This window comes from Corapipo altera, unplaced genomic scaffold, assembly GCF_003945725.1.
Source record: "Corapipo altera isolate COAL_440 unplaced genomic scaffold, ASM394572v1 2b, whole genome shotgun sequence".
NCBI classification, from domain to species: Eukaryota; Metazoa; Chordata; class Aves; order Passeriformes; family Pipridae; genus Corapipo; species Corapipo altera.
In genome coordinates, this window is record NW_020884874.1 from 151,795 (window position 1) to 166,142 (window position 14,348).

At 44.3% G+C, this 14,348-nt stretch overlaps 1 protein-coding gene across 6 annotated transcripts in view; it reads right to left on the reverse strand.

The window, feature by feature from the left end:
• BACH2 (BTB domain and CNC homolog 2) overlaps nucleotides 1-14,348 on the reverse strand; it is a 188,820-nt gene that overhangs the window by 139,209 nt on the left and 35,263 nt on the right. For 5 of the 6 annotated variants that reach the window (XM_027633575.1, XM_027633589.1, XM_027633564.1 and 2 more), the window contains exon 2: nucleotides 5,728-5,814. The exons of the other annotated variant lie outside the window; for it this stretch is intronic. The gene's annotated coding sequence lies outside the window, so the exon portion shown is untranslated. The remainder of the gene's footprint in view (nucleotides 1-5,727; nucleotides 5,815-14,348) is intronic. 6 annotated transcript variants of the gene reach the window in all.

Here is a 14,348-nt window from a genome sequence, read left to right on the forward strand (position 1 = left end):
CAAGCTTTGGTGGGAGCCTCCTGCTCATCCTCCAACCTAGATGGAGGGAGTTAGTTGCTTAAGGTAGCAATGAAAGAAAAATTGCCATGGATGACATCCTCTACCCGTGCAAACTGATGTCAAGCATGGGACATGATACAACATGTATGAACTCCATATTTATCCCTCCTCAGATCCCAAAGGAGGCAGCACCTCCTCTCCTCAGTACGAGAGGAGGGAAGAGGCCAGCAGTAGAGAAATTTCTAGTCTAATCGTGAGACAGACAGAAGAATGGAAATGATAGGAGAAGTGAGATAAAAGAATTAGAGGGCTGATAGCATCTGATAGACAACACACTTTTAGAAGAAGGAGAGGAAGCTGAGCGGCTGTGAAGGAGGGGGAAGGAAGAGTAAGGTTGATTTTCCCGATAGACAGGTCATGAACAGTTCCCGAAACCTGCCTAGTTGGGCTGGTTGTCTGACGTAAAGATGCAAAGAGCAACACACGTGGCATCTTTGAAACAGAAAAAGGAGACGTTGAGGAGCGGGGCACTCTGCAGGGGAACTAAAAACCTGCAAGTCTTTTAAGTGCCATAAATAGAGATGAAACTATTGAGCTTTCAAGCAATAACAAATGTGAATAGTTGAAAAAGGAGTTTTGCAGAATTGTCCACTCAGACAAAAATCTTAAAAACTGGCTTTTCAAAAATGTCTTTTGAAAATCCCACACCCACTGCTGGGAGATTAGTTTTACAAAGTGAGAATTTAACTGGAATTGCAGCTCTGAGTAATAACAGGAAATGTTGCTCACAGCAACAGAAAATGTAGGATAATTAGGTATTTTGGGGAAGAGGGGAAAGAAAGTTACAATAACTATGCAAACAGAATAAATAACAATGCTGTTCTTCTCCAGGACCTTTTTGAGGATCTCAGAGCAATATACAGTCATTCCCCATTAAAAGCTGCTGTGCTACGGCCACAGCTTATTGCAACATCTAGGTCCCAAACCTGGCCGTATTTCTCATTTTATACTTTTACCCTTCTGCTGATTCAGACATCAGCTGAGGGGCAGGGACCCCATTGTGGGTTTTTGCAGTGCAGGACCCCAGCCGGCACTTGGGGTGTTGCCAAGTGCTCCTTCAACATAAATAAGGTGGCAGCCTGATCAAGAGACAGGGAAGACAAAAGGTTTCCACCAAGTGAGAAAACTTGTAAGAAGAAGAAGTTAAGGCTCTCCCCACACTGAACATGCTGTGGTCAGTGGCACAGCCTGGCAGGGCAAGCGGGCTGGGAAAGCCGTCTTTCAGACAGAAATGTAAAAAGAAGCAGGACGAGTAAAGGGAAAGACGAGGTCAAGTTAGAGGGAGGCAGGCTCCAGACAAACCCTCTCCTTCCCAGAGGAAATCACCTCAACAGACACTGCTGTGGAGTCTGCAGAAGATGCTACTCAGCAGGGGAAAGGGTCATGCTAAAATACAAACCCATGTTTACATGCTCCTGCAAGTTCTGTAACTGTAGCTGAGAATTTTAGGAAATGCTTTGCATTGCATTTGTTTTATTGCATGTTTCCCACCATTTCCAGTTCCAATTTCTGGTTCTACTCTTGATTTTAAATTGTCACTGGGATAAAACAGCAATATTCAGATTCTAAGAAAACTGGAGTAACTGGAAGTTATATTAACAATACTTAACTGCAGTCTATTTAAAGATTTGAACACATCTTGTTAGAACACTGCATAAATTAACCCAACCTAATTCTCTGGGATGTAACAAGATCTGAAAAGCTCCAAGTTTCATGTTCTCTCTTACCACCCACTTAAAAAACCCAAACCCAACATGCTGGGGTTAGCTCAGGTTGCAAACGAAAACAAAATTCACATTCAACTGAATAAATGTAATTTACTCCCTGATGCAATGAAGCTGATGCCATAGCCAACTCAAAACCAAAACAAGAAGAGGTTCTCTCCCACCCCCCCTCCATGCACATCCACCCTCGTTATCACTCTTAATGATGCCCCAGCCCAGCCTGCCCCCTCAGGATCCTTCATCGCTCCCTCCATCCCTCCCCATCATCTGAAACCATCACTGGATGGAGCGAAGCGTGCCCTGCTGCCACTGAGCTCCCAGTCTCGGCCGCCCCGCTTGCACTGGCGGCCAGACAAAGCAAACTCCAGTTGCATCACGGAGCAAACTCATTTTCCAGCAACCTCCCAGCCCGGAGTTTACCGCTACTGTAATCCGGTGCTGTCAACAACGCCGCCTTTGTTGCACGCCCGCGTGCGCCGCTGGCTTGTTGGTTGGGTTGTTGTTTTTTTAATTTTTATTATTATTATTTATTTTAAGGAAAATTTTTGTTTTAAATGAGTAATCTGTTTTCGAGTGATTTCTCCTCTGTGCTGGCTCCACCCTATACTGTAAACGAGACATTACCTTATACAAGAATGAATCTGCTGCATTCCTCTGTCTAGCTGCCTCACAGCACATTTCCTACGCTCGCAGCAGCCCCGGCAGCGCACGCTCTCCCACCCCTTCCCCCCCACCTTTTTCTCTTTTTTTCTTTCCCCTTTTTTTTTTTCCTTTTCACTGCCTCGCTGTGTTTTTGTGTAAATGATCTCACATGACTCAACAAATCCATCTGCCTGGAGCAGGCCAAGTTTGGAGCCTTCCCAGGAGGGAGGAGAAGAATTGCTTTGTGGAAAGGACCTGGAGCTTTGCCCTTTCTCTGGCTCAAATTACCCGCCTGTCAGGCCTGACGGATTTGGCTAAAAATAAAAGGAAGCGGGCCGTGAAAAGGAGATGAATGAGCTCAGCAGTTCCTTAGATAACATGGGTCTGGTGTCGCCCAAAGATCCCAGAGCAGGAACTTCGGATGCCGGACATGTAAATGCAGTGCTGCAGCCTCAGTGAATTCAGATGCTTGAGGATCAAGAAAAAAAGGAACAAAAAAAGGCAAAACCAACCATATGCTGTTGGAAATAAATGGATTAAAGACACCCAGAACAAGAAAACTGCCGACCGTAGGATTTAGGCTTGTAAATGGGGAGATTTACAGGGTTCCCAGTGGGGAAAGTGGGCGTGGGGGGCGTGGCAGTGGGCTGTACATGATGTCAACCTCCCGCCCTGACCGGGGAGCCTCAGCATCCTTCCTGCAAATGCCTGCCCAGCGCCCGCAGCGGGTATTAAGCACTTAGTTTGGCAATGTAATGACACACTGCAACAATCTGTAATGCGAGGCAGTCAGCAAAGCCCTGGCTCCAAAAGCTCTTTCTCCTAACCATTAACCATATGTTTGGCTCTGCCGCCGCCCAAGCGAGCGGGTGTTCCAGCGCACCATCTGGTTTCTATCCACACAAGCAACTGCAAAGCACACAGTATTTCCCTCTGGAGCTGTGTCTTCCTCCCTGGCCCCTGCTCCCTGCCCAGCCCCCCACTCCTCCGCTCCCCATTTTCCTCCTTTGCCCCCTTCCAGCAGCGACTTCACCTCCCTGTCCCATCGATGCTCAAGGTGGTGGGGACTGCAGCTGCCCTGCCAAAGGTGCAGCAGATGAGCGGGGATGCTGTGCTATGCTGCCCTCCGTGAGCTTACACCCCTGCACGTACATACACACACACACACACACACACACAGAGGAACTGCATCCCACATCACTGATGCTTGGGGTGTCACATCAAAAAACAAGTGTGTTCTTGACTGGTCCAGGAGCCACTGCAGTGCCCACCGCATCGCACTCATGCACACATGCACACAGGCACTGTTCAGTTTGGATTACATCAACTCCATGCTGACACTGCAGAAGGACCTCAAGAATGTACCTAACAACAGGAGGACAATTAGCAGTGTTATCTACTGCTCCCAAGTAGGGTTTTCTATGCACATCGGGTGTTGGTCCCCAGTCCCACCAAATTAAGAAGACTCTGGGGGGAAAAAAAGAAGACAAAAAAGGAGAAAAAGATGAATGGAATGGGAAAGGGCTAAAGAAAAAGGAATGAAAATGTTTACTTTTTCTGTGATAACTAAACAAGCTCTTTCTGAAAGTATAAAAAAGGCTTTCAAGCGTTGTATTTTAGAAGGCCTTGTATCATATGCTTACTTTAGGATTTTATGAATTCTAACTACTATTTATGTTCTTAAAGCACTTCCATTGTTCTGTTTATTTCTGAAGTACCTGTGGGACATCAGCAGTAATTTCCCCCTCAGGATGGCCAATTGAAGATCAATCATGACCTATTGCAAGTAAGTATTCAGGGATGTAAGCAACAGGATATTCAGCAAATCCAGCACTTGCTCCTTTAAAGTAAGTTTATACTCTGCAATGAGTCACACATACAGTGTTTATCCAAGTTACCAGTGCTACAGGAAAAAAAAAAGCCCATTACATTTACAAATACATAAAAATCACAGCTGTAAGCACCCAACTGCTTACACAAGGACTTGTTTCTATGACTGGATATTGATTTTTTAATAACGTGTCATTATATCAATGTTGATACAGCAACTATCTTCTCAGAGTATGCAGTTTAATACTAAAAAGAAGCTGGTTTTAGGAAATATCAAATCCACACCCATTCACATGCTTTTTAAATGTCTTTCTTGGTCATTACTATAGCAATGCAAAGCCACAACTGCTTTTTTCCCCACCTTGCACCTAACAAAGAAAATGGACTCGCCAGTTTAGAAACAGCTCAGTCTAAGGTAAGAAACTTTGCTGATCTGCTTCGTAATAAAATACTGCAGAACCTCTTCAATCGTTACTGGAAACCAAGAGGCTATGTTGGAAAAGATGCACGTTTTTCAAACTTCCTCAGCACAAGAAATCAGTGCATAAAAAAGCACACTGTAGGCCCTTATTCTGGAATCAAATACGTATGGGGAAAACCATATGCTTGTGAAAAGCCTGGTGACTTCACCAGGATTGCTTAAGAAGTCTGAGGGTAGGATCTGGCCCCAATTACAAATGTGGAGTGGAATTAGCACTGTAAACGCCCCCAGCCTTCATCTTTCAGTTCCCTTCAGTGAGGGAAATAATTAAACTGATTAAAAACATGAGATGCATTTTAGCTAGCAACTTACACTTCCTACAAAACAGGATGCAAATATGTTGAAGTCCATCATTTTAAGATAGTATGTTGCAAACATATTAGTAGCATGCCTAAACATCACACATTATGTTTCCTATAATCATGCAAGAGAAATTGTCTTCATTCACACACAGAAAACAACTAGCAGTAGTCCCCTAAAGCAATAAAGGTCTAGGTCTGGGTCCTTTAGCAGATAATGATCTACTCTGATCCAGAAATCCTTTAAAAGGGGGAATTCAAGGGAAATATTCATAGATTCAGAGTTCTACAGTCTGAAGGGACAGCTAATCATTTGACCTTCTTCCATGAAACAGGCATGGAGCTTCCCTGCCTACATCAACGCAGCTGTAAGAGGCTGAATGAGAGAATCTCCTAGGGTTAAAAACAAACTCATTTAAAACAAACAAAACAAAACAGCCTCAGATTCAACAGCCTGACATAAAGAAGGAAGCTACTACAGCCCCAGCAACATTCTTCTATTCAGCAACCACCAATGCTGTGTGAACACTCACACCCTTTCATCTGGTCTGAATGAATTAACAGCCAGCTACTGGGTCTTGTTATACCTTGTCACCTTCCTCTACTCCTCAGCCCCTGACAAAGGGCCACTGGCAGCCTTGAAAGTCAGCCAGTGTTCAAAGCACAATAAAAAGCAGTGTCACATTATTACCTGAATCCACTGAGTCCTCCTGTCAACAACGACGTTTATGCAATCACATTTTTCTATTTTTAAAAACTTCTCTCTTGCCTCATCGCTCTGTGTGAAAAACAACACAAAAGAGAAAATTGATTAATTGCACGCACTCCCAGCAGATATTTAGGTTCTTTGTTTTCTGCTTCATCTTATAAAGACATTAAAAAAGAAAAAGTCCTTTCCACAAAATCATTCACTGACCAAACAGAAGCAACAGATATCAGTTTGGAGAGATAGATGAGGTACCACAGCCCATCACTTGTAGAGCTTCATGGGAGAATGCAGCTCTCCTGTGCCCATACCCTCTGCCCTCTTCCCAGGGCATCCTGCCCGGCAGCACTGGGACCAATGCCAAAAAGACACTCAGTGCCACCAAAAGCAGAAATATGGGGGGAGAGAAAGCTACTTAAGTTTATTTCAGTTTCAACAGTAAAGACATGCCTCTGATAACCACGGAAGTGATGTAAAAATAATACTTGCAAAATTACTTTGACAGTAGATTACTTTATCATAAAGTTTCCCTGAATTTTGCATCTACATTACTGAAGTAGCAAATTCACTTAAAATTCTCAAAAGGGTCTTTTAGTGTCTGTGTTTACTCCTTACTTCACATATTAGCAGCTTTAAGTTTTAGTGTCAAATTCTCCTACCGATCCACCAATGCACCAAAACATACACTCCATAGAAGACATTTCTACATTTAAATAAGGAAGAAAAAAGCCCATATGGTAGAAACCCAACTGAAGATACAACCTCAGCCCTCCACCCTACACCTCCTCAACCTCTCCAAATGGCCAGAAGACACATAATAAGTAAAGGAAACTGGATTTCTAGTACTGGAAATGCCTTTACTGTAATTATTTCATCACTTTCTTTGAACGCAAACAAAACAAACCCCTTCACTTACGGAGATGCAACTCAACCATGTGTACATGATCCCTTGCCTACCTCCACAAGGGCATACAAAATTAAACCCAGACATATAGCATGGGGTGGGGGATATAGCTGTGATAGCTTTCCTGCTCAGCCCTTTCAGGGCTCAGGCATTTGGCAACATGGATGTCTGCCAAAAAGTTTTGTTGCAAGATTTTGGTCACAGTGATCTGATTGAGCCATTCCCAAAAAAGGTGTCTGGAAAAGACAAAATTTTGGCACCCTCGGAACAGAGAGTTTAAACCTGGGTTTAGCCAGATGCCACACTAAGTAAATAGCACAGTCTAGTTCAGGGCTGAGAAGAGAGGTGACCTTTGCCTCTGGCATCTGCTGCCAACCAGGGGAGGGCCACCTCCCAAGCAGGGATGGGGACCAGCTCTCTCTCCTGCTCCAGGTGACCTTCCTACCACAGCCTGGAGCCATCTATGCTCAACATAGAGCAGCCAAGAGCTGGGCCAGTCATCAGCAGGGAAAAACATGTCAAAAAAAAGAAATTACACTTAATGGGGACAGAAAATTGGAGGGAGGATGGGGAGAGGGTGAGAACCTGGTTAGGCACAGAGGGCTGCACGGTGGCTGTGCAGCTGCAGCACTGCCAATGAAGCATGTTCAAGTCTCTATGACACCAGTGGACACTGTTTGCCATTGGTTTGCTTTCTGCAAAAATCTCTGGTGTACCACAGGTAAGCTGCAAGAGAGAACACTGATGAGTTCAAGCACTCAGCCTTCAAAATGGAGGAAAATGTGGCAGGTGAGTGCTGCCCGCTGTGGCTGCCTTCACTCTTGGCATGTGGGATGTACCTGAGCCATGCATCAGGACTGCGGGGTAAGAGCACATGACAGCTCTAACAGCTGTTGGCAGCAAGGATGGCAGCCGCCCTGACACTCCCTCCGACTCTCGCAGTGCCCAGGCAGACGAGTTGTGCCTTGGAGAGCTGCCACAGAGCTCTGATGCAGCACTGTGCCAGTCATTTAAACCCAGCACCTCTCAAGTGGCCATTAACAAGTTCCTAACCAACCTGAACTCTGGCTTCTCTCAACTAAAAATAATGAACAGTCACAACAGAAGGGGACTGTATTTTCAGCACATGAAATACTACATAGCATGGAGACATGTCAGTGGCAAGGCTGTAAGAAGCTCTTGTTTTAACTCTCTTCCTGCAAAGAAGTGGTGGCGCTTCCCAAATCGTCAAACCCTCAAACCTGACACTGGCAAACAGAGTAAGATCGTGAGGAAATGACAAACTTCTTCAGTAGAATTTGAATAGTGGGCCAAATGTGGGCCAAACATGGGACAGCAGGGAAAAAACCAAGATGCTGAATAGGGAGTTTGCCCAGGGCTTGCCACTACAGCTGTACCCTTGGCACTAGGCAGGGGACTTGCAGAAAGAGGAAGACTTGACAACTGTCCATGCATTTACAACACTTAAAATCAGGTTTGCACAAATCCGTTTTACATCTGAGTCACACTTCGAACTGAGTTATAGAATCATAGGATTGTTTGGGTTGGAAGGGACCTTAAAGATCATCTATAATGTTGCAATGTGCTTGTGTATGAAAATAAAATTAACAGCAAATAGCTGAAACTGCTTTAGATATTACGCTACCTTAGATGTTCATAGCATATAACAGCAAATAACAGAGCATAGGTCTACAGTCAACCAAATGCAGAATGCAGGAAGACAGTACTTAAAGGTAAATAATTCAGGACTTGAATTGTTTAAGGTAAATAATTCAGGGCTCTAATGAATTCACTGACTGTAAACAGGGAGTTCCACTGCTAGGAACCCTCCAAACTGTCCTACATCCAATCCTCGGGAGTGCAGAGCAGAAAACTATCAGCAGAAGCATGCCTCAAACATTCCTGGCTATAGCAGCAAGGGCTCTAAGACAAAGGGAGTCTTGGACAGGAAAAGGTGGCTTCAAATGCTGGTTCCAGCACCCTATACTGTGCCCATGAGCTGCTAAAAAGGAGATGCTGTTTCAGAAACACCACTTGGGCAAACAGTGAGGTGGCTGGGAAGCAAGAAAGCTGACTGACCCAACAGAAGTATTGGAGAAACCCCTCAAGGATAGCCAACACAGCAGTTTGGTCTAGCAGTGCTAAAAACACAGAAGACTGTGGGTGAGGCTATAAGCTCTTTGCTAAATATGACAGCCCATGGACGAAAAGAACCCAGACAAATCACCGAGTCCTCCTCACTTCCCTTGCCAATCTCTCTTCCCTATCCTTTTCGATCGGCTATTATCAAACGCTTTTATCAACACCTGGGAATTCCTGTGCATCTGTCAAAAAGCATCTCAGCCAGCCAAATCCCATCAACAACCACAGTATAAACCCTCATAAATTCCTAAATTACCAGCAAGTCTCAGCCTTTCCAGCCTGCACCCTCTAGTTCCAAGGAGCCATTCACAAGCAGCAACTATTCCTGACCAAGCAAGGAAACTGTATTAAAGTGGACATACAGCAAATTGTCAGTTATACAACGTTGTTGCTGCTAAAAAACCTCAGAGGATTTTTATGCTGTCTCACACATACAAAAGTAGTATGTAAAAACACCCTGGAGTTGCCTCACACCCTCTTACAAGACCTACATGAAACAAGACCGTGGAATAAAATCCCACCTTTCTCTGCCAGACAAGGGCACATCAGCAGCAATAGCCAAGGTGCTGCAAGGTTGCTGATGATCCTGGAAATACTGTATGGGAACACGCCTGCAGATCAGCAATCGAAAACACAACTGCTGTTCTTGCTCCATGCCCAGTGGAGACGGAGATCTCATCGCCAGCAGAGATCTGGGTCACCACCAGGAAGCTGGAGTTATCCCAGCACCATCATCTTTTAGGTAACGCTCCCAAAAGGGGAAACAAATATGTGGCAAGGCTTCATCTGACAAGATGCTGAGTGTAAACAAAAGTAACAACTGGGGGTTTCTTTGCTCCCTGGTGATACCATCCGAATGGAAAAAAACCTCAACCAATATCGCCTGATGCATTGTATGCAAACTGTTTTGCAAAAAGAGTTTGCTGCAAATGCAAGGTTCAGAGGGCAGTGTCTCAAGAGCTGGCAAATGCACCTTGATTCCCAAAGTCTGCCTCCTCCCAAAAAACAGGCTAAAAAGTATTTGTTTGCCTATCCTGTACTTCAAAACTGAAAACCCAAACATAGGGAAGGAGAAAGCTAGAAAGATAATGAAGTATCGATTTTAAACCTATGATGTTTGTGAAAAATAAACATTCTGAGTCTCCATGTAATTAAGTAGCTGACACTTATCCAGCCGCAGGACTGAAAACTGAATCAACCTTCTATCTCTGCTAACCAAAGCTTTTGCAATCTTCCTGTATGCCATTTCCTTGTTTACATCTCATGATATGGGAGTTCAACTTTTGGAGAAATACGAATGGTGAACCTAGAAACTGAAACGTGATATTATTTACAGAATAGGAGAGCATGCCGTCCACAGGAATTCGTGGGCGCACACATCCCAATCCTGTTCCTCACCCACTCCTGAAATCCTGTACCAACCAGATTAGCCAATGTGCACATGCCTGCACTCCTGCGGAAACAATAGTCTCTTTCAGTCCATACAGTCTTCTGAAGAACCAGGCAAAAACGTCATGGGAGAAGTTAGGAAATATCTGCAGAAAACAGTACACAAGATGAAAGGCAGAATGAGCCTTTTAACTTGCACAAAGTGTACATGGAGGATAAGTGTAGAACTTTGTTACCTAGCCCCTCTTCCAAAGGGCTTTTTTTCCCCCCCAGGATGGAAAAGGGGGGTTGTTGAAACAATTTTAGAAAATAAAACACTGGGGTGCTGGACTGGCTCTCTTACAGACAGACCACTGCAGGCAAATTCAAGCTCTGGGAGCTGTGTGGTAGACCTGGGAGCCAGTACATGCTCCCCTTACATGCTGGGATCTCCCGCAGACGGCAAGGATCCTGGCATGATCAGCCCTCCTGCTCCCAGTGCACAGCGCTCCTCCCTTCATTCCCCTCCCAAACACCGCTCTGCTGCTGCAGAGGGCACAGAACTATTTTTTAATTAATTCAGCAAAAGGTTTGAGCTGCCTCAGGGTTAAGCTAAACATTTTCTGTCTTTAACCACTACAGTAGAACTAACTATAGATAAAAAAACACTTCACCATAAGTCTAGGGAATTGAGGACAGAAAAGTGCAACAGAGCCACCCCTGACCTCTCAAAATTTTGCCTCCAGAGGACCCAAAAATAAGAAACTGAATTTTTAATCAGCTGGGAAATGGGGCAGGGAGACTCACTCTCGGTAACATGGTTGTGAATGTCACATAAAAGGCATTATTGAGTTGTACTATCCACCTTCTGTTCCAAACTTTAGGCCTCCAAGCAACCTATCAGAAAAAATCCACCTTCCCATGCCATCAGGAAAGCACTAAGCACTCAGACACATTTAAAAGGGATACAGTTCTCCAAATACTTGTTTCTCCTCTCACAAGGGGCTGTAGCTCCTGCAGGAAACACATGCTCCTGTAACAAAGCAGGTATTCTTTGCATGTACTCACACTGCCGATTTTTTTTTAATCATCTGGTATACATCTTCCTACAGGATTGCTTATGTTAAGAGAAATACTAGCATTAGCTCTGCAAAAGAACACTGACCAGTGTTCTGTGTGAACGCTGCAAAAGTTGCAACTGTGGCTTGAACCCGGCCTCTGCCTTGTGCTGAGCAGTCCATACAACCATGGGCATTTTACCTCATTTTACCCTCAACTCATGCTTATTCTTTGCAGGATTTTACTACACAGTTCAACTAAACTTGATAGTAAGTATTTTTCAAACTGTAGGAGCATGTCAAAGCATATTTTGATGTGTCTGATTGCACAGAGACCATACGATTTTGTGAAGGCTGGTCACAGAAGAATACAAGTTGTTTTTTCATTTCACAGCTCTGAGAGTCAAAAATAGAGTGTAGGACCCTGATATATACCAGATGTTTTAAAGTAAGGTGGAAAAACTGGTGTGGACATGTTTGTCCATCATGAAAGCTTCCCAAGAGCTACCAACTGCCCGTGCTACAGTGAGCAGGCTTGTTCTGCCTGTGAAATATTACAAACCTAATGGAATGGGACTATTCACAGCCTTCATGCACATGTATATTCCTGTTCTCAATCCTGCTCTCTTTTCCTGAAAATAAATTTGACAAGTCCATCACTATGATGTGAGAAAGCCTGAAAACAGAGCTCATTTTGTTAAACACACAGAATCAAAGAATATGCCAAATTGGAGGGGACCCACAAGGATCATCAAGTCCAGCTGCTGGCCCAGCACAAGACCATCCCCAAGAGTCACACCATGTGCCTGAGGGTATTGTCCAAATGCTTCCTGAACTCTGTCAGGCTTGGTGCTGTGACCACTTCCCTGGGGAGCCTGTTCTAGTGCCCAACCAACCCACTGGATGAAGAACCTTTTTCTAATATGCAAACTAAACCTTCCCTGGTTTAGGGAAGGTCTAAAACTTCAGGTTTGGGCTGGAGCACACCCATGGTTTCACCAAGTTTCACATTCAACCCAAGAAATGAAAGAGCAAAATTTTTTCACTTGTTTTGAGCAAGTCTTAAGTCAGTTTCCTTCAGAAAGTTTTGTTCAGAATTTGTGTTTGGATTTTAAAAAAAATAAATAAAAAAGGTTTTCACCTCAGTCACAACCCTCACTGCACTCTACAAATTCAACTCAGGACTCTACAAATACATACAGATACTTCACACCTCTGTCCTGAAAAGACAAGTTTCGCCTCACAGTTATGAGACTGGAGGTTGTTTTCTTTTCTTTTTCAATAAAAGGGAAACTTCATCATTAAAGAAAATAAGAAAAAAAAAAAAAAGCAAGCAGCCCTGCAGAAAAGCACCATTTCAGAGTAACAGGAATATGCACCTATCATTTAAATTGGTCCCTTGGGTAAAGCTCATTGCAGAGATCGAAAATGTTTCCATGGACTTGGGATAAAGCCTGGAGAGTTCAAAATACTGCTGAGAGTGGACATGAGTGTTCTTGACTGTATGGCATGAGGGTGTGTGAAGGCAAAACTGTTACAGCAGCAGCAATGCTTCCCAGCACGAGAAGTCCCAGGGACTTTGGGTACCACAAGAACACACACTCTCAAGAGCTTTCACACACTCTCAAGAGCTTTCAGACAGTATGGTGATATGATTCACTGATGACAGAGGGAGACTTATAACTCCTTTTTTGGTGACTCTGCAGGTCCTATTTCCACAGCCCATGATGGTTCAAAAAACACCACAAGACATGACAGAAAAAGGAGTATCTCAGGCCAGGGTCAGACAAATATATACACAGGTGAAGCAAGGTGAGGGCCAGGATTGTTGACGAATACATTTAGTGCAGGTAGCTCAGTGTGCAAGTTGCAGGTTGTGCCCTATGTGGCAGGAGCCCAGGCAAGAGGCCACAAACTGCCAGCGACCCCTTGCACAACAAAAGGCACAGGGACCAGTGGCACCATTCAGGTGAACAGACACTTGGAGACACAGCAGGAGCCAATGAACAAGCAGGAAGACCTTAAATTATCTTGTGCATAGACTGGAAGTGTATAAAAGCCCAGGGTTTCCTTTGTTGGGGTCTCTACAAGCTGTTTCTGTTTTACTGTACCACGATTAAACTGCTTTCAGGATTCAGACATCTGGGACTGTGCTATGAGAAACCCGGAGCAGAGCCGGCAAAGAAACTTTGTCTGACTGTGTGAGTGTGGTGTGTGTAGGGAGTCAAGCAGGGCACTGGTCAGGTCACTGGAGATGCCTGCTGACAAAGAGCTTCAACCCCAACAGTTAAAGTCTCTGTTGGTGTGACTATGCCTGCCAGAGTGCACCCTGAATGATCAAACAGGAATGTTTATTTAACAGGGATGTCTCAAGCCTCCCATATCCAACCCAAAGCAACTTCTTCACTGAACACTGCCTCAGTTCTTTTTCTACACAATGTTTACAATCATAAAAGAAGGTTTTGGAGATTTACCTAGGATTTGTGAGGTGACAGGATATTTTTCTCACAATCTAGTTGAACAGCATTTATGTCTGTTGTTTTCTTTTCACATTCCCTTGTGCATATACAATGGTCCCTTCTTTCAGCCTGGCTCTGCCTGAGGAGTAAGTAGAACTGTCAGCTTCTTCAGCACTAGGAGGGAAGCACTGCCTTGGGCCCACACTGAAATCACTCAATCTCACACAGGACTGTGGAGATAATCCTTTGCCCAATAAATAGCCCACCTACTTCCTTATTGCTCCAAAAGGACATGAATGAATGAACTGCACTTTTTCTGAACACCACCTTCTGCTTTTATTGAGTACTTCAGTCACTGGTTCCAGCTGCACCTCCTCGTCCTACGAGGCATCAGTTAAGGTTGCTGGGTCTGACTTCCAAGTCCCCAGCTATAAGTATCTTTGAGGAAAAAAGGTTAGATGCTATTAGCCCTATGAGAAAACATGCATTTAGTCCATAACCACGGGCTCCTGAAACACAGCTGTTAAGTGTAAATCTCAGTTTCTGAAATTTTCTTTCTGCTGCCTCATTATCTTTACTACATGCCAGCAGAAACCAGAGTCCCCGCAGGCAGAGGGAGGAAGTCTTTGTGCTTCCAGCTGCATCTAACACTGGCTAGTCAACCAGATGCAAAAT